At 36.7% G+C, this 25832-nt stretch overlaps 1 long non-coding RNA gene across 5 annotated transcripts; it reads right to left on the bottom strand.

Annotated features, from left to right (window-relative positions):
• Positions 1–216: 216 nt before the first annotated feature.
• LOC127436959 (uncharacterized) lies at positions 217–7005 on the bottom strand. Of its 5 annotated transcripts, none has more exons than XR_007896491.1 (6): positions 6451–6761; positions 4467–6252; positions 2516–2644; positions 2237–2394; positions 2046–2118; positions 217–1951 (listed from the first exon to the last, which is right to left on the bottom strand). It is a non-coding gene; the product is annotated as an uncharacterized LOC127436959 (long non-coding RNA). The 5 variants fall into 5 exon arrangements; XR_007896494.1 differs by having other exon boundaries at positions 6169–6252; XR_007896495.1 differs by lacking the exons at positions 4467–6252; positions 6451–6761 and adding an exon at positions 6772–7005.
• Between the last annotated feature and the right edge of the window lie 18827 nt (positions 7006–25832).

Below are 25832 nucleotides of genomic sequence, written 5' to 3'. Positions count from 1 at the left end.
TTGTGGCTATATATATATATATATATATATATATATATATATATATATATATATATATCTATATCTATATACATATATATATATATATATTATATATACATATACATATATATACATATACATATACATATATATATATATATATATATATATATATATATATATATATATATATATATATATACACACAGTACCGTTCAAAAGTTTGGGGTCACTTGCCTGAAATGTTTCTCATGATCTTAAAAATCTTTTGATCTGAAGGCGTATGCTTAAATATTTGAAATTAGTTTTGTAGACAAAAATATAATTGTGCCAACATATTAATTTATTTAATTACAAAACTAAAATTTTATTTAAAAAAAAAAAAAAACGTTTTTGAAATGGATGACTTAGACCGAATAATTAAGAAAAGCAGCCACTAAGTGCCCAACATAGATGGGAACTCCTTCAATACTGTTTAAAGCATCCCAGGGTGAAGTTGGTTGAAAAAATGTCATGTTTACATGTCTGCAAATTCTAGGGAAAGTGTGGCCACTTTGAAGATGCTAAAATATAACACAGTTTTGATTTATTTTGGATTTTTTTAGTCACAACATAATTCCCATATTTCCATTTCTATTATTCCATAGTTGTGATGACTTTACTATTATTCTAAAATGTGAAAAATAATAAAAAAATAAAGAAAGAAAGAATGAATAAGTGACCCTAAACTTTTGAATGGTAGTGTGTATATATATATATATATAAAAGCAAGGCATGTTTGTCAATTAAGTACTTTTATTTTCTATTAAAATGAAAAATTGTAAAAATAAAATAAAATAAAAAAAAACTAACAATTCTTTTACATCAATCATTAGTTGAAAACATGAATAAATTATTCGGATTAAATAATTCCAAATGCATAAATCACTCACATTAATAAATACATCAACAAATACATAATGTGAAAAAGTAAATAAATGCATATGCAAATGAAATAGCAGACCACTACATTGCTCCACACATGAAGACTGGGATAGAACTTGTAAATTTTTTATCTTTTATAGAGAGAGTATTTGTCTTCCATGCTGACAACCAATACTTTAAAGGGATAGTTCACCAAAAAATGTTAATTCTCTCATACCATCCCAGATGTGTAGGACTTAATTTCTTCTGCAGAACACTAATAAAGATTTTTAGAAGAATATCTCAGCTCTGTAGGTCCATACAATAAAAGTGAATGGTGGCCAGAACTTTGAAGCTCCAAAAAAACACATAAATCAGCATAAAAGTAATCCATAAAACTCCAGTTGTTTAATCAATGTCTTCTGAAGCGATATGATAGGTGTGGGTGAGAAACAGGTCAATATGTAAGTCATTTTTCACTATATATCTCCACCTTTGACCAGCCCTGACCAGTATGTGGCTACATGCACGAAGAATGCAAATCACCAAAACAAAAACAAAAAAGAAAAGAATGTGGAAGTGAAAGGTGATTTTTATTGTTTAAAAGCACTCAAATATTGATCTGTTTCTCACCCACACCTATCATATCACTTCTGAAGACATGAATTAAACCACTGGTCAGATGGATTACTTTTATGCTGACTTTGTAATTTTTGAAGATTCAAAGTTCTGGTCAACATTCACTTGCATTGTATGGACCCACAGAGCTGAAATATTCTTCTAAAAATCTTCATCTGTGTTCAGCAGAAGAAAGAAAGTCAAACACATCTGTGATGGCATGAAGGTAAGTATATGATGAGAGACTTTTCATTTTTGGTTGAACTATCCCTTAAAGCTAGAGAAAAGTCCCATGGAAACACAAAATGTGTGTATCGAAGGCTAAATTTCACTAAAATATATACACAATCCTCCTATGTCTTCACTATCAATCACTGTGTATTTTAGTGTAAGTTAGTGGCAGTCCCTCTCTGCAGGTATTGAGGTTGTGGTGTCCAACAGTGTCTGTCTGAATAGAAATGCACAATAGGTCAGTGTTTCAGTATGTGAACAATATATTTGAAAATTCCATATGGATCACAAATTCAGTCCTTATCACTCACATGCTTAGTGGAAAAGCGGAGAGAAGTATCCTCACCAAACACAGCTGGAAGACATAGTGTAGCTGCTTTTTAACTGTAAACATGTGAGACAAAAAAATTTAACTTTATTAATTAATTACAGTGTATAAATTCATGGCAAAAAATAGATATAAGAAAAGAAAGAGAGATGAAAAGGAGTACTTAAAACTCACATAATCTGATAGTTTTAAGGCAGACATATCCTGTTATCAGATCAGACAATGACTCATACCACAGGTGGGGTGGATAGCTGAAATCACAATAAAAATCTAAAATATCACCTCCTTTTTCAGAACATAATATCATTTCACTTGCATGTTCTGGTAGACATCTATAAAAAACAAAACAAACAAAGACAGTCTTATGGGTAGGAAACCACCAGTTACAGAAAGTTGTACTTTGTAAATGTTAAAATTTAAAGCGCTCTACTGCAACATTTTGCAAAAACATACCCATGTGCTGCTGCCTTTATCAAGCAGTGACAAAATTATCTGTTGTCTGATAAGAGGCATAGTTTCATCTATTCTGTGATTATTATTTAGTGGTTTTAAGCACTAAAGTTGGTCCAGCAGTCGCATAACCTGCAGAGAGAGAAAACAGATGTCATGAGCTCTAGGTTCTATGAGAATTAATTCCCTTCAAGATTATTAAATATATTTTCAAAAAACAAATGGACACAGGTTTTATTTGTATCTGAATGCTAACCCTATAACGCTGTATGTATCAAATATGATACACAACATTTGACAGCTCCTGTCTCAATCTCTGTTCAAGCTGAAAAGCCCAAAAAAAAAAAAAAAAAAACGTATGGTAGGTAAGTTTCACATATTTATGGCACCATCTAGTGGTTATTTGTGAAAAATAGTGGTTTCAGTGTTTATATCGTCTATTTACAATGGCGGCGGATTTCCGCAAATAATTACTCTTATGTTGGGATAAATGGCAGCTTATTTTAATCAAATAAAAGTGACAGTAATAATTATATTGTTACTAATATTTTAAAATGAGTATTTTCTGAATATAAGCAACTTATGCTTGGTTAAAATGTTGTATATTATTTCATTGAAAAAACATGTATCAAATATGATACAACAGGCTTTTGAGGTATATCTCTCAATCACCATTATATTCCATTCATGCCCACCACAAAAAAAAAAAAAAATAATAAATAAATAATCACAGAGCTTTGAAAATTCTGACATTTTTATAAGATATATTTAGTGTGAAATAGTTATGTCTATTTTATATATACAGCCTGCTCTGTCATTATAAAGATCTCATTATTTTACATTACAAGCTATTATGATATCATCTTACCATAAGTTCCTGAGACCCTTTTTAAATGTCAATATAGTGTTTAGCGCATAAAATACATATGATAAAAATGGTTTATTAAAAAAATATTTAATTCATATTGTATTTGATGTGCTGAATTGAACTGATACCTTTCAATCCATATTTATAGTCCAAGGATAGGAATTTGTCATTGCCAAACTCTTAAATATTTGGTATCTCTGAAAAGCCCAGGGAGTCCTCTGATAATACTAAGAAAAACTTAAATAGCAAGTGCCCTATACAAAAATGAATTGCTGGGCCTCAGGAGGATAATGACCTTTAAAGCCTAATGAATCAAATATGATGCATAAAAAAAAACTTGCATAATTGTTACGATTTCTTTTTATATTTTGTTTAATGGTACTAAAAACAGTTTAATGTAAAAAAATTAGAGTTTTCTGACAATTCTTTCATATGTCAGGCTTTACAAGAAGCTCTGAGTAAAATAATTTATAATTACTGAATGCGTAGAGGACAATATTGCAACGAGAAAATTTATTTTGTGCAATTTGTCATAAAATCGTTAAAATAGTAACAGCTTGGGGAAAGTTTCTCTGTACCAGTGTTGCCAGATTTTGCAACTTTTTGACCCCTTAAGTCCCGTTCACACCGCAGGCGGGATGTCGCTAGACTTTGCGATCTCTGTCGCTGGTGGCCGTTCCTACTGCTGTCGCTGCACTAACGTTATTGGTGGATTGCACAACTAGCCATAATAGCATTTGAAATGCTGTTTACAGATGATAGTGCCAATAAAACTAAGATATCATACTAATTTGACAAGGAATCAGTTCTTTTGCCTCTAACAATGCACATTTTGCAGGGGAGAGCTTTTTATATAACCTGCAGCAGTGCTTAATGCATCATATCATTAAACAAGACGAATTATATATCAATATATGAATCAAATTCACTCAGAATGCTGACACGGTTTTTCACGCATCATTTCATTAGGCCATATCTATGTATGTGGTTACAGACAAATGATATGGAACAGTGAAATTGCTCACAGAAACTTTTAACTTCTCCGTCTTGCCTGCACTCAAGTCGACTCCAGTATCTCACACTCACCCTGCCTGGAGACGGATGACGTAGGCTCGTCTGTCTTCACTCTCATTGGTAGTTGCTCCCGAATGTTGCTCGTCATTTGCATAAAGTTGACATTTTCTCAACTTGTTTTGTCGCTCCCCAAGGCGATCTCTGTTGCCAACATTTGCTGCGCTCTCATTGAAAATGAACGGGATCGTGTCGCTTCGTCACACGATCATAAAGTTCATAAAAATCTTCTTTTTTTTTAAACACTGGACCTTAATGCTTACTTAATTTACAAATTTAAACCATGACTTGTACTGCATACAAATAAGTAATATTGGCATTATATTCATTCTGGTTATCCAGAGGGGAACTGGCCCCCACAGTGAGCCTGGTTTCTCCCAAGATTTTTCTTTTTTCTCTATTAACCAACATCTTATGGAGTTTTGTGTTCCTTGCCACAGTCACCTTCAGCTTGCTCACAGGGGTATAAATACAATTACTATTTAATTATTTATATTTTATACATAATTTACAATCATATTTAATCAAACTACACAATGATCACTCTTAAGACTTTATAGATATTACAGTTTCATTTTCTGTTAATGCATGATTTTCTGTAAAACGATGTGTGTTGTGAAAAGCGCTATACAAATAAAAATCACTTGACTTGACTAGCGAATTTTGTAGTCTGCTTTAGCAACATTTTTCCACATCTGGCGCTACAAACAACATCAGCTCTATCGTGAATGATATCTCATTTTTCTCGGTGTTCTACCGCCCCCCTGTGTTTCAAGTAATGTGACTGACCTGCATGCCATCAGGAGTGGGATTTATGTGCATACGGATGTTCTATAAATCGAATGATTTACGAGCTTATGTGTTGTTGGTATTTGTTGTGACAATCTCAACCTCAATTCACGTGCATGCTCTCCCTTTAGAAAAGAAAAGTCAGCCTACAGCGATAGAAGAGCATTGCGAAATTATCTAGCAGGGCGAGAGAGAGAAAAAGAGAGAGAATAGAATGTATATGAACCCTTATCTACAATAAATTATATAGAGATAAGTGATATAAACAGATGAGGTGTCACTGTCAAAAATTCATTGTGACACAGTAACACTGGCACAAGTAATACACACTGATGGTTCAGTATCACACATCAGATATGTACAATATATATATATATATATATTACGATATTGGGCTTTTTGGGCGCCAAAGTGGAGGCCGCTGCAACGAACCCCTCCCAGCAATAGGGATCTCGCCTAAGGCATCAGAATGGTCTGAAACAACCCTGTGTACAATTGACGTCTTACGTAATAAATGACGTCATCACGTGATTTAGCTACTTTTAGCGACATTTCAGCGGGCCTTTGGCGACTTCCCATGAGAAATAGTTGGCAACACTGCTCCGTACAGTTTACTGTATATTTGTCTTGGATTTTGATGACGTGATTGAGCTGAGAAAATGCGATCTCCCCAACGCAAACAGTTACAGCCATAACAGTAACAAAGGTGTTATAAATCATGACTTCAAATTTGCTCCCAAACAAAACATTTACGATACACTGTAAATTTTACATTTGCCGTGGTTTCATTTTTAAAAACACAGCGAGTGAAGCGAAAGAGAAATAAGCAAACCCTAACTACCATTTAACTGAGCTGACGGGATTTGTTGTCCCTGATAACTTTGCTGTTAAAACTACTAATTGTTAAAATATTTTAGCGGCAGTTTACCTGTGTAGAGTGTTGACAGTCTGTGAAATTGGTCGCTCGAGCTGCCAGGACTCCAGCGCTGCGAGTCAACCAATCACGCGACGGCTTTGAAAGAATTTATTGACAGTAATATTCAAAAACCAAAAAGGGTGGGAATAAACAACCCTAATCCCAAGCAAAGAACTATTTAAGCACAACAAGGTTCTTCAAGTAGATATGGTTCTTAATAGAACTATTATGATCAGTAAAGAACCTTTCAAGAACCATCTTTTTTTAGAGTGAAGCAACCACATAACAACTTACCAAACACTGTAGCAATGCTCTGGCAAAAACTCAAAACTTTCATTATTGCAACAACTTCTGCACAGGTTATTGGTTCTTTAAACTAAAAGGCAAGACTGACAGTATATGAGCTGTATTTCTCCCATTCACTTTCCTACCAGCGTCTCCTTATTATATTGTATCTGGCATCACTGAAGCTAACGTGAAAATATCAAGAAAAATCGATTGTGTGACTGATAGTCATGGGTTACAGTTGCGTCATGCAGTTGCTAAGTAGCACTAAGTAAACACGTATTAGCTCAAAAACAAAAACAAAAAACCTTCATTCACACTTTTACTCACTCTCCCCTTTTTCCCCCTCGAAAGCAAGTAAATAGCCTCTGGCTCTCTGGACGGCGGGAAGCATTGAGTGAACGCCAAAATCTTTAGGATGTCACCGACGCTCAGTTGCTTCCACTTAGTCTTCCAGACTTTCCCCTGGCTTCTTTTCAAAACAAATCTTGGAGCGGGCCCACAGAAAGTGCATTCTTTCAGGGTCCCTGTGAGCAGTGCTCACGCGCTTCGCCGCTGCCAGAGGTCGCCCAGACAGACGCACTCAGACGGCATTTATTTACACAATCCATATCAGGAAGTCTGAATATTTATACATATAGTACTAGATACATACTGTGCATACAAACGTATGTGCATTTGCATACATTCTTGGATATACATTTAAAGAGAAACCAAGGGAATTACAAGCACTTAGCTTGAAGGCAGACTTGAGTGGGTTTTGGTTTGTTTTGGTTTTCGTTATACTGTGGCTTGATGAAAGTGATAAATAAAGAAACACAAAATGTAGCTCCCAAAATGACTTGAATGTATTCTAACCACAAACATACAAGTTACTCATGTCTGTGAGGTGAGAATAAATTGTAGTAATTTTGGGGGCAACAGTGTGCCAAATTTGTGTGCTTTTTACACAGTTCACACAATTCACATTTGGAAGTATGACATATTGAAATTCAAATGAGAAATGCTTTTCCAAAAGACTAAACCTTGGGTTGACTTGGTAAACTTGGTCACACCTAACAGGCCTTTCCGATGGCTTCCACCACTCAAGCAAATGAGTTAAACTAACTTTACTCTAATCTGCTGTTCTCCCGTTGGTTTTGGCAGGTGTTTTAATGGTGACCCAGTTCTGTTTGCTTAGGCTAATAGTGAATGGGCTGTTGGCAAATTCTTGAGGTTGTCTGTTTGAGTAGTTAGATTAGGCAGCTGCTAGCATTTGGTCCAATCAACAAAACCAGTGTAAACCTTTGCTTTTTTTTTTTTCTCCACAGGATCAATATGTAAACATCATCCGGCAGATGAAAGAATTTCATTCTGTGATTAAATTACATGCCAAATTTTACACTCTGAAACTCATGGTTTCAAGTGGTTCTATTTTTCAAAAGAACTGTTTGTTGTTGGTAGCACTAAAAGGTACCAAAGAGGAAATGTTATTGTTCACAGGTTGTTCTTTCATAGCTCAGGAGACTTTATGCTGCCTTCATGTGCTATTTGGAATTATCCTATTCCTTATGAAGTCATAATTACGAGAACGTCACATTCAAGTGCTTTGTTGTCTGAAAGAATAGGAAACATGGAGAACTTCAGGTTCCCTCTTGCATAATTCTTCGGTAACCCTTATTTTGACAAAGTAATACATATTAGTCAGCTTGACTTGGTTAAATACATGCTATTTTCGGTTTAAAAAATTAAAAATTTGCGTGAAATGGTGAGATACGCAAATGATCGAAATGACAAACAATAACAAGGTACAATATCTGCATTTAGAAAAATTAATAAAATCATTCACTACAGAAACCGCTCCTCCACCAGTTCTGTAGCAATATGATCTAAAAAATTCAGCAGCAAAGCCATCTGGCCCTGGAGCTTTTTTTAGATCATATTCTACAGAACTGGCTCCACTTTTGCTAGAAGTTTATACGTTTATACGGTGTGTTATTCCATCATTAAAGAATGGAAAGCTTCGCCAACCATGACGCAAGCCAGGATCAGTCTGATTCTTAAAAAGGACAAAGATCCAAGCTAGTGTAAGAGTTACCATCCAATTTCCCTGATCCAGCTAGAAGTTCTAATGGTTCCACGAAGTTTCTAATACCCTCATCAGTAGACGAAGATGTGGAACTGTAAAGATCAAGATAGAATTCTTTAAAGGCTTTATTAATATCAGTGGTCGAGGTAAATATACCACCAGCAGATTTCACTGAAGGAATGGTTGAAAAAGACTCTCTCTGTTTTATATATCTAGCTAGAAATTTCCCTGCCTTATACCCCTACTCAGAGTATGACTGTCTTGCCCTGAATAGTCAAAACTCCACCTTCCGTGACAAAATAGTATAATTTCTATATTTCAATCAGGTCAATTTCCTGAGGCCATTAGACGACATTCGGCTGCATCAGCACTTTTAATATTCCCTTCCAATTCCATGAGTTCCTGCACTTTTTTTTTTTTTTTTTGGTGAATGAGGCATACTATATGATCCGGCCCCTAAGAACTGCCTTAAGTGCCTCCCAAGCCATGCCCACAGAGGATACTGAGGACCAGTTGTTCGCCATATAGACATTGATTTCAATCTTTAACATTTGTTGCAATTCAGGATTTTGCAAAAGGGATACATTAAAGCGCCAACTATATGATTTCCTTTTCTCCATGTGTGGCAGCACCTCTAAACACACCAGGGAGTGATCTGAGACTAAAATGTTTCCAATTGAGCAATCAGCAAAAGATGAAATGAGGGATTTAGATATAATAATAATAATAATAATAAAAATCTATTCTAGAGTAAATCTCATGGACTGATGAAAAAAATGTATAGTCCCTCCCAGGTGGGTTCAAAAGTCTCCAAATATCTGTAAGACCAAGATCCTGTGAAGCGTCAATGTTGCTCCCTCCCAATATTATATCATAAGGGGTGCCAGTGTGTCACGTCTAGATGTGTTTTTGTTCATGTTTTGTGTTCATGTCTTTTATTTTAAAGTTTAGTTCCTGTTCCTGTTCAGGTATTGTGAATGTAACTTTGTTGGATTGTTCATGTCATGTCAAGTCAAGTCAAGTCAAGTCAAGTTCATGTTTTTGTATTTTTTTCACGTTGGCAGTTACGGTTTTTGGATTTCACGATTGATAATAAACTGCACTTGGGTTCATCACACATCACTGTCTTCATCGTCTGCCTCTCATTGCCTGCATCGTTACAGAATACCTGACCGACAAAATGAACCCAGCAATCCAGCTTCTTCGTTTTCACCAGGGGAATCGATCCCTGGAAAATTATGTGGAGAAATTTTGTGCTCTGGCCTGCCGGGTGGACTTTATTGAAGTCGCCCTCAAGGACATTTTCCAGGTGGGATTGAATGAGCCAATCTCTTCCCTGATGCCTGGTGGTCGCAGTCCCCTCAATCTGGCTCAGTATATCGACCTTGCCCTGCAGATAAGTGGTTCTACGTTCACTGTGGGGGAGGCGGATGCTGAGCCGGAGTTCCACGTCATGGCCACCAAGCACGAGTCGCATGTCATGGCTGCCGAGCCAGAGTCCCACGTCATGGCCGCTGAGCCAGAGTCCCACGTCATGGCTGCCGAGCCAGGGTCCCATGTCATGGCCGCCGAGCCAGGGTCCCACGTCATGACCACTGAGCCAGGGTCCCACGTCATGGCTGCTGAGCCAGGGTCCCACGTCATGGTCCCGAGTCAGGGTCCCACATCATGGTCGCAGAGCTTGCGCCACCTTCTGCCCTGGATCTTGAGTTTGCTTCATGCCATGTCACGCCTCGGCCTGCTCCATGCCATGTCACAGCCACGCATTAGTCTGCTCCATGCCATGTCATGCCTCGGCCTGCTCCATGCCATGTCACAGCCACGCCTGAGTCTTCTCCATGCCATGTCACAACCACGCCAGAGTCTGCTCCATGCCATGTCACAGCCACGCCTCAGTCTTCTCCATGCCATGTCACAGCCACGCCAGAGTCTGCTCCATGCCATGTCACAGCCAAGCCTCAGTCTTCTCCATGCCATGTCACAGCCACGCCTGAGTCTGCTCCATACCATGTCACAGCCATGCCTGTGTCTGCTTCACGCCATGTCACAGACCAACCTCAGTCTGCTCCATGCCATGTCTCAGCCAAGCCCCAGACTGCTCCATGCCATGTCACAAGCCATGGCCAAGCCTCTGCTTCACGGTCCAGGCCCGCCTCCGCTCTATGAGCCAGCGCTCACGCCTGCCACGGCCAACGAGTCAGCATCCATGCCTACCATGGCCAAGTCAGGATACTGCCGTACCATGTTACCACGTCATGCCATGTAACCACGTCAGGTCTCCATGCCCCCCCCACCAGCTCCCTCTTGAACCCTGTGTTTTTTATTTGGGGCATCGGGAGCCGCCCCTAGAGGGGGGGATATGTCACATCTAGATGTGTTTTTGTTCATGTTTTGTGTTCATGTCTTTTATTTTAAAGTTTAGTTCCTGTTCCTGTTCAGGTATTGTGAATGCAGCTTTATTGGATTGTTCATGTCATGTCATGTCAAGTCAAGTTCATGTTTTTGTATTTTTTTCACGTTGGGATTTACGGTTTTTGGATTTCATGATTGATAATAAACTGCACTTAGGTTCATCACACATCATCGTCTTCATCATTGCCAGCATCATTACATAGCGGCTTGCAACATCCCTTCAAGATCTATAAAAAAGCCCTGATCATCAACATTAGGTGCATAAATATTGGCCAAAATCAGACTTTGTCCCTGAATTTCAGCTAAAACAATAATGACTTCCTAATTTATCTTTAATTTGTTTGAGACATTTTAATTGTAGATATTTACTTATCAGTGTAATGACTCCCCTGCTCTTACTCGAGCCAGCACTAAAGATAACATGCCCACCCCATATCTTCCCACATTTTTCAGCTTCCTGCGGAGGAAGGTGTGTTTCTTGAAGAAACATTATATCATATTTCTTACGCTTAAGAAGAGAAATAACCTTCCTTCTTTTTATGGGGTGCCCCAACCCATTACCATTCCCCGTGGAGAGAGATAATCCACTCATATTAACATTTGACATTTTGACATATAAGAAAAAAAATCGTGTGTCAAAAATAAGATTATAAAGATCACATTCCAACATTAGTGCAACAATCAAAACCCGAACATCCTCAGAACAAAAAAACAGAAAAAGGAAAAATGTGCACATTAATCCCATGCACGACATCGCCAACTGGCATCCATCCCTCCAAACTCAAACAGTCCATGCAAGCCCATGAGAACCCCTGCAACAGCCTTGCTGTCAGATTGCTCGAGTCTGGTGTTTCTATAAAAATTTTGTGAGACAGAACTACACAGCAAAAGAAAATCTATAAAACAAACTCCAGCCAATAGGCGAAATAAGCACAAAGAGCTTGTAGGTTCATCCATCAAACTGTCCTGAAAGCGTGTTACTCTACAAAATAAACTCCAGCCGACAGGCGGAACCAGCACAAAAAGAGCGTGCAGATTCTTCAAACAGTCAAGCGAATGTTCAGTGAGCCAATCCACTCAGCTGCAACGTGAATACAACAAGATGGCTTACTCACTCCATTGACTTTGCAACAAATACTCCACAAAACAAACTCCAGCCAATAGGCGGAATAAGCACAAAGAGCGTGTAGATTCATCCATCAAACTGTCCTGAAAGTGTGTTACTCTACAAAATAAACTCCAGCCTTTTATGCATTTTATGCATTTTTTAACCAGGCTTTAAAGACATGTATTGCAGTTTAAAACAATAGAATTCTCATAACACATGTTTTAACATATGACTCTTCTGAACACACATTTAATTTTGATATTTACCCAAATAATTCTCAACCGATGAACAAAACCGGGAGCTCTCTTGCACAATGTTTGTTTTCACATCTCTAACCAGCACATGTGTTTAATGCAGCGGGCCTTGCAAAACTTTTAAAGGGGCCACGTCCAATTTATGACCAGAGTTTAATTACATGCAATTTCTCCACTTGGCTTCACTGAGAAGGAGATTTATTCCGGGAATATTCCGGGTTCAAAACAAGTTAAACTCAATCAACAGCATTTGTGGCATAATGTTCATTACTACAAAAATTTATTTCAACTCGTCCCTCTTAAAAAATGTTTTTTTAAAAATCGAGGTTACAGTGAGGCACTTACAATGGAAGTGAATGGGGCCATTTAAAAGGTTTAAAAGGCAAAAATGTGAAGCATATAGTTTTATAAAAGCACTTACATAAATTTTTCTGTTAAGACTTGTGTATTATTTCAGCTGTAAAGTTGGATCTTCATTTTTACAGTCTTTTTAGGGTTTGTTGACATTACATCGTCATGGCACTGCAGTTGTCAAATTGGTTATAACTTTACACAGAAAAGGTAAGTAAGGGATTTTTTTTCACATTTAAATCATATTTAATCTTTGTTTAGTCACATCTTGTGACTATACTTTTGAAATAGTGAGTATTTTAATGTTTACAGACTGGCCCCATTCACTTCCATTGTAAGTGCATCATTGTAACCCAGATTTTAGCTTTGTTTTTGTTTTTTTGTTTTGTTTTGTTTTTTTTAAGAAAAGGAGGGGCGATTCAAAATTTATTTTACAAATATGTATTACTTTTTAAATGAATTATAACCAAAAAATTTTTTTTCAATATGCCAAAATTGCCACAAATGGACATTTTAGAAAATCACTCTTTCTGATAAAGCCAACAAGCATCTCATTGGCATCGAACCTTGATTGGTTGAATATTTCTCCCTTAATTGGTTCACTTCCAACTGATCAGTCCCATAATTTGATTGGTCCAAACCCTCCGTCTCCAACTTTAATCTAAGTGTGAACAAAGTAGTGCACAAAACATAGTTGGAGCATCCAGATATTTGAGATGGATTGAAGAGTTCAGATTAATTCGATATCGTAATGTGCATGATTTTTAGGGGTAGTTCATCCCCCCCCCCCCCCAAAAAAAACATTACATTCTGTCAGCATTTACTCTGTACTAAATCTGTATGTCTTTCTTTCTTTCTTCCATGGAGCATAAAAGGATATGTTAGGCAGAACTTAATGTACTGACTGCCTCAGTCAGCATTCACTTTTACTGCATCTTTTTCCATACAATGAATGTGAATGTTGACTGAGGCTGTTTGTCCATAACATTCTGTCACATTGTGTTCCACGGAAGAAAGTCATACATGTTTGGAACATCATGAGGTGAAATGAACATCTTTAGATGAACTACCCTTGAAGTGTTTATGTATGCATATTTAATTAACATCAGTGGTTAATGAAATATGCATGCAAAATATGCATATTTCCATTATTAAGCATGAATAGCATGGACATTTCCTTGGTAAGCACAGATAACTTCATGCCTTCACCTTTCTTCATGCAAGGAAGACAAATAACAGAATCTGTAAAGGTACATATAGAATGTGTTGAGAGACTTGTCTGGAATGGTGTGGGAACCAGACCAAACAATCACTAACTGATCTTACTTGAAACCTCTGTGTCTTTAAGGGGCTGAGAGAGACATTAGCCATCATCGACAAAGTGGAGTAAAAACAGAAGTTGCTGACTGTCGTGGTCTGTGGTTAAAATGGATATTGGTGTAGTACACAAATTGACAGCTTTGACCTTTGCTGACCCCTCCCTCTGTTATTTTCTGTCATCTCACATTCCACTCATCCAAACAAAGGTCGTGGAGACTGACCCTTGACACAGGTATTCAAGCAAACTACAGGTGACTGTGGAGCACAGGTTTCCGAAAGGTATGCAGTATTTGCTAAAGTGTCAAAGGCTCAACATGTGCTTTCTTATCTGGAATGTCTAAGTTCTGCCATTAGTGAAATTGATCAATAACTAATCAATGACCCACAAAACCCTTGTTTCCATGGAGAGCACGGAGCACAAATAGAGTTCTTAATGGAAAACATAAGGAAAATATCAACACTTTGTTCACTAAGGTTTTACATTAGAATGAATGTATTGGGGGGGGGGGGGAATTAAAATAGAAATATACATTTTTCTCTCAATTAATGTGAAATCATAAAACCTGCATGTATGGTACTGTGCAAGAGTTTAAGTTACTTGTGAAAAATGTTGCACAGTGAGGATGTCTTCAAAATAGAAACAGTTTTCATTGATCAGTTATCTTCATACAAAGTCCAGTAAAGGAAAAAAAAAAAAGAAAAGAAAAGCTAAATCAATATTTGGTGACAATCTTCACCTTCAAAACGGCATCCAATTCTTCTAGGTACACCTGTACATAGTTTTTCTTGGCTGTTGGCAGATAGGATGTTCCAAGCTTCTTGGAAAACTTGTAACAGTTCTTCTATCTATTTAGGCTGTCTCCGTTGCTTCTGTCTCTTCATGTAATCCCAGACTGACTCAACGATGTTGAGATCTGGGCTCTGTGGGGGCCATACCATCTGTTGTAGGACTCCTTGTTCTTCTATTCAGTTCTATTTGCAAAGTGATTGTTGAAATATAAAATTAAAATTTCCTACTGATACACTAAAAGCAGAATATACAATATAACCGTTTAAAGACAAATGTTTTTGTGAAAAATATAATGCGCCTTAGACTTTTGCACAGTACTATATATAATACTAGAATGAAAGTATTTATATTTTTAAATATTTTTATAGATAAATGAACGTATGTTCCATGTAAAACTACATTATGACTATTACATATTGTGTTACCTCTTTGTCTTGGTCTCAACTTTTGTCTTGAGTGTTTCTCCTAAATTAGAAAAAAAAACTGAGACAATTGTTGACATATGGTATGAAGTGTATATACAGTATAGAGCTATAAAATGAGTGAGGATGGTCTTTTAAAGGAATATTCCAGGTCCAATACAAATTAAGCTCAATTGACAGCATTTTTTGTTGTTGTTGTTGTTTTAGCATAATGTTGATTTGGAAAATTAATTTCGACCTCCTCTTTTTTATTTATCAAAAAAAAATAATTTACAATGGAAGTGAATGGGGACAAATTCCAAAGTATAACCACAAGAAAATTGCTTACTAATCTTTTCTGTGTAAAGTTATATCCAATTTTACAACTTTGTTGCCATTGACGACATAAACCCTGTAATCCCAGTAAGCGACGATTTAAACAACTTAGCTCAAAATGTATGATTTTCAACAGAAGAATTAATGTAAGTGCTGTTATAAAATAATAAGCTTCACATTTCTGCCATTGTAAGTGACTCATTGTAACCTCGATTTGTACGTCTTTATTTTCTCTTTTATTTTAAGAATAGGAGGGACAAAAAAAAAAAAATATTTTTTTTTTGGTGGTAATCAACATTATGCTACAAATGCTGTTATTGAGCTTGCATTGAACTTAGAATATTTCTTTTAGTACTTAAGAAATTTTGAGTTCAAATAAAAATCAGATTTTGCAGAATTCTGTATCTTGGCAAATATGAGCACAATGTTAGTCAGACATTGTTAAGATACCTTCTAACACTAGAGGAGACATGTGAGATTAATGTGATCTTTTTCTCAGAATAAAAATCAAAGAATCAGGAGACTTAAGCATAAGTCTCAATTTCTTTACATTTAATCTCATTGCTCCCTAAGAGACACGATTGTGGTTAAAGAGATATCATCTCTTGTTTCTGCTTGAAATATGTAAACTATCCAAATATAAAAAATAACAAATATCCAGATTTGTTTTCATAAAGTTAGTTTGTTCAATATACATTAACATTTAAAGTTGAGTTGCTGATGCCTCTTGCAGCCAGACGCAGGTCTGTACAGTGTGAAGGCAGCTGAGGTTCAGTGGCAGACTCACTTGATGTTTTTGGGGAGGTCAGGAATGTGCAGTGGACCGTTCACTCTCTTTTTTGAAGACTTCCTGTCTCAGAGGCCAAGGATCCATAAATTTGTCAATGAGAGCAAGTTAATCGAAGAACACAGCAGAATTTACTAGGGCTACACTGATACCATGTGTTGTGTGTGTGTGTGTGACCATGTGCATTTAAGAAACATGGGGTAAGAAAGCATGTAGGCATGTTTGTATTTGTGTGTGTGTGTGTGCAATGGGGATATCGTGCCTCTGAAAATATTTCCTTGGTTGGAAAAACATTTGCTTTTGAGGAAAAACTCACAAAGTTGAGGTTTGCTGTGCCCTGTTTCGCTGAGTTCAGCCAATGGAAGAACAGAGATTTTGTTGTGCCCAAAACTCAGTCTATTCATAAACTTTACATGTGTCTCCACTTGGCAAGACCTCCTATAGAACATAGTTTGGATTGCTGTCGCCATATGACGGAAGAGCGTGTGAAGAAAAGGAATTTATTTTACAACAACTGTGTGGAAGTAAAATAAACACTTGTACACAGAAATGTACTCACTGATTTACAGCCATCGATTATGGTCACACTGAACTCTTTCAGGTTCAGATGTTCACATTAGAAATTCAAAAGAAATGTTTCATATCTAAAGTTTGGAATTCTTGTTTTAGAAAAACTTCACGTTTAGTACTTAAAGGGATAGATCAGCCATAAATAAATTGTCATCATTTACTCACCCTCATGTCATTTCAAACCCGTATGAATGTAACCTTTCATGACTGTGCAAAGGAGAGCCATGGCGGAAGTCAAGATTTTCACTGTAAAATTACTTGGATTTCAGTTTCTCACCAAGAAGACGAAGTATGACACACTCACATGGACTTTTATGACATTTCTGGGTCCTTTTTTAGATTTAAAGTGAGTCACTACCAGCTGCCATTGTATTGAAACCAGCGAACTGTACATCCTGTAAAATTCCTCAAAAGAAACTAATTCGGGTTTGGAACGACACAGCCAGGGGCGTCGGATGGGGGTTAATAGTGGACCCGAGAAACAGGGGCCCTCGTGAATCAAACTGTCAGTTAAAGGAAACATCTACCACAACTTGCACATCTTTTACCTCAGTGAAACATTTACCATCAGATGTTTATCTACAGCATGATGCCTAAAGGTTTTTTTCCAATGACATGAGATACGTGTGGAATATTCTGCACAATAAGCTACCCAATGAATATATGAGGAACAAAATCATAATGATGTAGCTAATTTTTTCTGAGAGGCAGTTTCACTTTACTGACACAATGAATAACTGGGGGAAAAGGGGAAAAAAGCTAAATAATGTCATAGAAACAAAAATACATTTTATTAAAAAAATGCAAAAAGTAGTTTCATGGCTAGTAAGAAGAAATACATGTTTTTATAATCAATAAATTATAATAAATATTACAATTTGTAAAGTTAATTTTGGACCCTGTGTAAATGTCAAGACTTGTAATATAAAGGCAGTAATGTCTCAGGATAGACTGAATAACCTTGCTCTTATTTCAGAGACCTTATGGTGACTTCGTCAACAAGAAAACTAAAAAATGTATACATGTATAATTTATTTTGTTAGTAGGCAGTGTTTTATGAATTGCTTGATTCAAAGTATATTTTTTGTTTGAAAATAAAAAGTTGTGAATTACTTGTGGATACACTATTAAGTACTGTTATATTGTCCCTCTAAAAAAAACACCTTTGACCAGCCCCGACCAGTAGGTGGTGATATGCACGAAGAATGCAAATTGCCAAAAAACAAAAGGAACAAAGTGAAAGTGGAGATTTATGGTAAAACAAATAAATAAATATTGAGATATTAAATATCTGTTTCTCACTCACACCTATTATAATCACTTCTGAAGACATGGATTTAACAACTAAAGTCTTATGGATTACTTTTATGCTGCCTTTATGTGCTTTTTGGAGCTTCAAAGTTTTGGACACCATTCACTTGCATTGTGAGGATCTACAGAGCTGAAAAATTCTTCACAAAATCTTCGTTTGTGTTCTGCAAAAGAAAGAAAGTCATTCACATCAGGGATTGCATGAGGGTGAGTAAATGAGAGAATTTTCATTTTTGGGTGGACTATTCCTTTAACAATTTAATAAGTAATATCTAAAAAGTTTGTAATATTTACACCATGACAGAACTTGTGCTTATTATTTCCCATTTTCAGTTGCTACAAAAACATCTAAATGTGAGTCTGAACAAGTCCTAGACAAAGAGCAGTAACTGCTGTATTACTATCATAATGTCTCAGCACAATCCATCTGCAGTGAGGTGCACTGAAAGATGATAAAGTGTCGGAATAGATTTAACAGGGCTGGAGGTTTTCAATGGAATGTGCTCATTTGGCGTCCTCTGAACATTTGAGTGAATGGGGAGTGTTTGTTGTCAACTTCTCTCCTTTATGCCGGCAGATGGAGCCTTTGGTCTGCCAGCTGTCGTCTTCTCTGCACACATTTAGAGCTGGCACTGAGTGGAACAGACAGGTCAGGTAGTGACTTAATTCAGGTGGCAACTCTGATGCTCCTCATGAAAGTATTTTGTTTTAATCCTTTTGTGGTTAGACAGGAGGATGAAAACAGCTGATAAACCAGCTAGTTGATTGAAACTGTTTTTTGAGAAATTAGATAAAGATGAATTCGCTCAGTAAGAATTCACTGGTTGGCCTGCATTGCTGTTATAATATTTTATGTCCAGCAATAAATAGCTTGACTCTCCATGATCAATGTAGACCATTTTTTTAAGGTCCATGCAATACTGCTTTTTGTTTTTTCTTTTTTGCCTATGCTATATTCTGTTTCTCAAAGTGTTATCATTTTCTGTTTGAATATAGATTTAAATAGTGTTCTTAATGTCTGTATTAGGTGGTCAAAGAAAAAATTAGAACTTTCAAGTGTGACAGGTTGGGAGAGAGCAGATTCTGTTTATACTGTGAGAACAAGGAAGGTGGAGGAAAAACAGTGCACAAGATTTTTGCAGTTCACCTCAGCCTGGGAGGTACATCCTTTGTGTTTTGTACACTTTGACCCAAACAAGGTGTGGAGGAAAATCTCTGGCCCTGTAGCTCTCTGACAGCCCTAATATCAAAGGTCAGTGGGTTGGTCTACTCTCAGTTTCCTGAATGCCACCTTCACAGGAAGTTAACATGGTGAGTTTTCCAGCACTGGAAGCTCTTAAAAACAGCAGGTCTGCCGAGCTCAGCGTACACCTAGAATAAATTATATTGTCACAGTTTTTGAAAGCACTGATCATTATTTGTGAAAAAATATAGTAGTATTGCCAGTGTTGCAAAGCAGTTGTTAATGGTTATTTTATATGAAGGGTTGTTTTTATTTTGCTGATATAAAATGCAAACATGTTGAAGTTGTTATATTTAAGCACTTTCATACAAACCAAGCGTGATAGAGTGTGTAGCAAGAGTTTGCCAACTTATTTTTCAGCAGAAGAAAGAAACTACCCCTTTAATATTGATTATATTTATACATTTGGAAAGTGGATAGCCAGGTTCATCATCCCCCAAATTCTCATATAACATTATATGCATTGCTCCATTGTGGTACAGAACTAAAATAATAATAAATAAAAGTAAACTTTTTAAAAGCGCATCATGAGACAACTGCGCTCTTTTCTGTTGCGCTGTGATTAACACATCCTGTGTGAACAGCCCCTAAGTTAACAGATGCATGCATGATGACAATGATAGGTTAAGAAGTGATACCTAATTAAACATCAGTGTGGTCAAAAGTGGGTTGTGGTAGATTAATGACAAAATATTCACACTAATTCTAAACCAACCCACTCTGTTGCGTGTCTAAGAAAGGCTCCCTTGAGCTGAAGCCCCTTAACATGGAGACATGCAAGTGTTCTCCTGGATCAGCATCATTTATTGACCTTGTGACACCACATTGTACTTGCTTTCCTCTTGAAGTGCTTCCCAAACTAGCGCATGAGCTCACTGAGGTCCATTTCCATCGCCTTTTCCATGCTGCTACATAAGGGACGCAAGAGCCTGGAGACTATGTATAGACCAGCGGACCCTGCTGTTCACAAGGAACTCAGGTTCAGTGAGGTGGGAGTTTTGTGTGAGCATGCACACATTGCCTCCCTGTCTCTCCAAGGTGGCCTGGGAGCTGGCCAGACGTCCATATCACTTCAGAAGGGAGGTAATGGGAGAGGCAACTTGGCCTGATAATTTGTCTTTATGGCCCCACGTCACCTTTAACCCACCGACAGGGTGACTGACCCTAGATAGTGCATTCCTAAGTGACCAAACAGGCAGTTTGACTGTGTGGTTATGCGCCTGCTTGCTTCTCAAACAGTCGTACATGGCTGATCATCTGGATCCAGTTTATTTTTTCTGCTTACTGTATTTATTTTATTTTCAATGGCGTCATACAACAACCAACCAATGAACTGTGAAAATCTGTTTTTAAGAGAGCTAGTAATAGCAAATATAAGAATTGCCTCTTATTGCTACTTCACAAGTTTTGATAAGAGGACCCATGAACATTGAAAATTTTCATTTCATTTTTTCCTCATACCACTACTTATGCAGCTATAAGACTGATGAAAAGAGGAAAATGCTTTAAGAGTTTGCCTGATGTGAAGCTGTAGGCCCCTGGCAGCCGGCTTTCATAAATGTATTGCATATGTGGTTGCTGCTTTGAGGCTGTCTGGGGGTGAAACAGTTAAAATTGACATCGGGTGGCAAAGGGGCTGTGGTTGGTCTCAAATCTTTTTAGTGTGCCGTGGTGGACGAGTTCTCCCACAACTTGCCTAGCGCATTCCCCTCCACTGTCCGAGGGAGAGAGAGAAAAAAAAGGAATCTGTGTCCAACCCAAAGAATGTCTTTGAAATGCCCATGCTCCTACTTTTTACACCCTGTGAGCATTTTATTTCCCCTCACATTTTGGCTGCATTCTTGTGATTTTACCACTTCAGGCACTACTTTTAATAGTAAAAAAATAAATTATAATATATATATATATATATATATATATATATATATATATATATATATATATATATATATATATATATATATATTTAAACATAGTAAACATTATCCAATGTAAAATACAAACATGTGCCTTTTAAAAAGCTAAAGTTTGACTTAATTACATTTTGTGTTGCCTACATGCGTGTGCGTGTGTGTGTGTGTGTGTGTGTGGATACAGTATAAATAATAAAACTGTATATAAAAAATTATATACAGTCTATGGGCCTATAATTATTCACTAATGCTTTGGCAATGGAAAGGTTTTTACCAGTCTTGAATCTTGCAAAGGTACAGCGAAGCGCATTTTGTACAATCATATGTATACATTCAAGTCATATGTCTCCATGTTCTGACAAAAGTTTGAAGTTGGCCGTAATCGATCTTGGTAGTACTTTGGGCAGTAATTTGCGGCTGGGGCTATTGATCGTATTCGTTTCATTTGCTGGCGGTCCTGACGCCGCTCTGTCTGCGGGGGAGTGGTCTGAAATTCCTCCCCTCCACCTTCTTTGGGGGTCTGAGAGCTGTTTTTTTTTATTTTTTTTTTTTATGAATGAACTGAATACCAATGACAAATTAACCACTCTCTTTAACAAGAAAGGCGCTTCTTCTGCAGCACATTCTACAAACATGTTCAATTCCCCCATCCAGAAATCTAATATATAGCCATATATATACTCTATGTATGTATGTATGTATGTGTGTATGTATGTATATGTGTGTGTGTGTGTGTGTGTGTGTGTGTGTGTGTGTATATATATATATATATATATATATATATATATATATATATATATATATATATATATATATATATATATATATATATTAGTAGTAGTATTTAAAAATATGTATTGTATGGATGTACAAGTATGCCTTTTTATTTACAGTATATGTTGGTGAAAAACCATATGTGAACATATATTTGTTTTGCAAATATTGCCATAGGCCTATATCATAATTTTGTTTGGGCCTGTATACTGAGGAAGATTAGGCAGAAAAGCATAATGTAAAGTGCAACAAAAATTCTACAAAATGTTCAATTTCTCTATATAAGAGTATCCATTAGAACTTATTACATTACACAATGCAATTATGGTTTACATGATATTTATATAATTTTTATATATGAATTTTATATATAAAACTTAAGGTTACAATAAGGTTGTACTTGTTATCATTAGTTAATTACATTAGTTAACATCAACTGTTAGTGAACAATACATTTACAGCACTTATTAATTTTGGTTAATGTTGATTTCAACACATACAATATAACCATATAAAGTTCAAAGCTATAGGTTAACAGTAGTACATAATATATTATTATTATATTATATTCTCTCTTAACAACTTACTATCAACTGACAGCCTGAATGTCAATACAGTACAATACAACCTACTGTACATTCTGTATACACTATATATACTTTTTTATTGATTAATGTGTATCTATATTGTGTGTATTGTATACTGTACAGTGTATGTTATTATTTGTATATTGTGTTGTGTGTAATTATGTGTATATTAGACTTTAAATTGTGTTGTGTAAATCTGATGTTTATTGTAAACTGGTATATGTCTCATCACTGTCACGACTGATATGTTGATCGGAACTGCACCCAAGAATTTCACGCACTATTGCACTTGTGTATATGGCTGTGTGACAATAAAAGTGATTTGATTTGATTTTTGATTAGTATGCATAATGAATTAACAATGAGCAATAGTAGGCTATATTTAAATTAATATTAACCAAGAATAATGAATGCAGTAAAAAATGACTTAATTGTTGTTCATACTTAATGCATTAACTAATGTTAAGATGTAGAATCTTAGTGTAAAGTGATACATGTGTGTGTGTGTGTGTGTGTGTGTGTGTGTGTGGGCAGGTTTAAGTGGTTTATTTTTTTTTAGGTTACAAACTGGTAATTACAAGGGTATTATGCTATAACTGTGGTTTATGAGGACATTTCTAGTGTCCCCATAATTTAAATCACTTAAAAACATACTAAACAATGTTTTATTGAAAATGTAAAAATGCAGTTTTCAAAAGTTTTTTGTGAGGGTTAGGTTTAGGGGTAGGGTTATGGTTAGGGGATAGAATCTATAGATCGTACAGAATAAAAATAATTATATCTATAGAGAGTCTTCATAATGATAGCTGCACCAACGTGTGTGTGTTTGTGTGTGTGTGTGTATCGTTTGGAGTTAAAGATCCTCAAGCTCTTGGTTATAAAGCCCATCTCTGACACAACTGTGTTGAGTTGGAGAGGGTAAGGGAGGACTTTTCCATTCTCCCCCCGTTTGTCGAGCAGGCTCGGTCAGATCGTGGGAAAGGCCCTCCACGTAAAGCAGTTTATTCTTTGTCACTGTTGTTCTTGTGTAATTGATCTCACTCCACGTCGATGCGCGGAAAACTTCAAAGACACGTGGCTGTTGGAGGTCGGGCTGCTTGTGCTCACGGCCTTGAGGGACAAAAAACAGCAGCTTCACTTTTCAGTAACAACGCACACTTTTGAGAGGCATACAAACTTTAATGCACATGCGCGTAGTTGGTAACAAGCCATGCTCGCGAGGGACTTGAACCAAATGCATTTGGTTTGAATGGCAAAGTTCTGGCTTTAAAAAATTGCCTAAACTGCATCAACTAAATTCAAAAGAAATTATATTTAAGCAATTGTTTATGAAAAGTCGTGCTATATTGTAAATGTAGTCACGGCTGAACCCCTTCAAAAAATGGCACAGCCTCGAGTGCCTTATTGCTTACCTGTGTATATATAAAATGGTTACCACATAATGCAAATATTAAGTACACAAATGTTTATTAAAATGTTTAAGAAAAATCATTAATTGTCACCCTTGACAGTAAACAATAACAAACATAATGGTCATTCATGGATGCTGCACAGTAAAATCTTGAATTAAGCCAGAGTGTGTTTATCCCAAGATGGACCACTTGTATTAAAATAAATTGGAGAAATTGGAACGCCCAATATGGCGGATGTAGAAAATGAAGTCCCGCCTTACAGGTAAAAGAGCCAATCTCTTTTTAGATACAGACATTGCCTGTCAGTCATCTCGAGAACACACATGCGTATTAACTGGACCAGCCTGAAAAATGGTGTTTTGTTTAGCGTGATCTGAGCTAAAGAAGCACAATTTGTGATACCATTATTGAAAATCCACAAGAGAAGTTGTCCGTACACTGAATGAAAAACACACACACAAAAAAAAGTCTAGCAAAAATATATATATTTTTTTATTGTAGACTTGCTTAGTGAAAAAGTGCAGAGTGTAAGTTAAAAACAGACCAGCGAACAAAAGTTTCAGCCCATAGCTTTAGTCAGTGCTTCAGGATACATGCTTTTGTATAAACATTTTTTTTTTTTTTTTTTGTCTCTACGCACCTGAAATTATACAAGTCTTGTTTGAGCACAACAATTCCTTCTACTGATACTGTTACTGTCAAATTTTTTTTGCTGATTTGAAATATGTTTTTTGATCATCATCTTGACCAACCATTGGAGATTATGGTATTTCCCCATTCAAGTAGATAGGAGCTGTACTTTTATGCCCCTGGAGTTCATAGAAAATAGCTGCCAGGGAGTGCATCCAGAGCCAGAACTATCCGTTTTGTAATCCTTAAAGGTGCACTCAGTAAGTTTCTCGCCATGGGGGAAAGGTGTCATCCGTTGTTCCAGGTAGAAATGGTTTGGATTAGGGTGGAGGCGGGGTTAGGGCATCTGCTGCCTGCAAGGAACAAACCATGGCCCCTATGTTCAATGGGCCGAGCTGGACTGTGCTGAGCTGGACGAGCTACCGAGACTCGCAATCTCACTGCCGGCTGAATATCGCCTTGCGCTTGTGCTTGACCTTAGACGTTGCGCCTTTCATCTGTGATCCGCGCCATGAGAGCTGCAGGTAGTAGCGGTTTGTTTCATCATTCCAACAGGGACATTTTATCTTTCCATTTGCACTCAATGCGCCTCATTCATGAAACTTTGGTAAGTACTGTATATGAGTAAATTAGGAGAGATTTACATGTAAAATGGACCCTCCCAAAAACTTTATTCTGGATTCACAAACACTGCAAACACCTCAGATTTGTTCGTTAAATATGAGTATGTTAGTAGGGGGAGTACGCACTTTCATTCACAATTATCATAATCCATGCCCATGAAAACCCCATATACGCCATACTTTCAGCCATTGGCTGAAAGCGCTATATTAAGTAAAACATGTTATTATTATTGTCATTATTAATGGTAATAACTCGGTCAATTGCATGACACAGTGTCATGTGCCGTCAACATGGCAGCGCCGTGAGGGGCGACCCGATCCATTTAAATTGAAACTGCTTTTATTGGGTTACTGATATGACTGGAGTCTTGATCTAATGTGAGTGTACATCATTTTCAACATATTTCTAAAAAATGCTAGTCATGTCTTTGTGTCAAACTTTTTTAATGAATGAACGGCGTAATTGACCACATATTGAATTAAATTAGGTGAAGAAGTTGG

The sequence above is a fragment of the Myxocyprinus asiaticus genome, chromosome 47 (genome assembly GCF_019703515.2).
Source record: "Myxocyprinus asiaticus isolate MX2 ecotype Aquarium Trade chromosome 47, UBuf_Myxa_2, whole genome shotgun sequence".
In the NCBI taxonomy this organism is placed as follows: Eukaryota; Metazoa; Chordata; class Actinopteri; order Cypriniformes; family Catostomidae; genus Myxocyprinus; species Myxocyprinus asiaticus.
The sequence above is the reverse complement of the archived record's forward strand: the minus strand, read 5'-3'. Positions and strand labels throughout refer to the sequence as shown.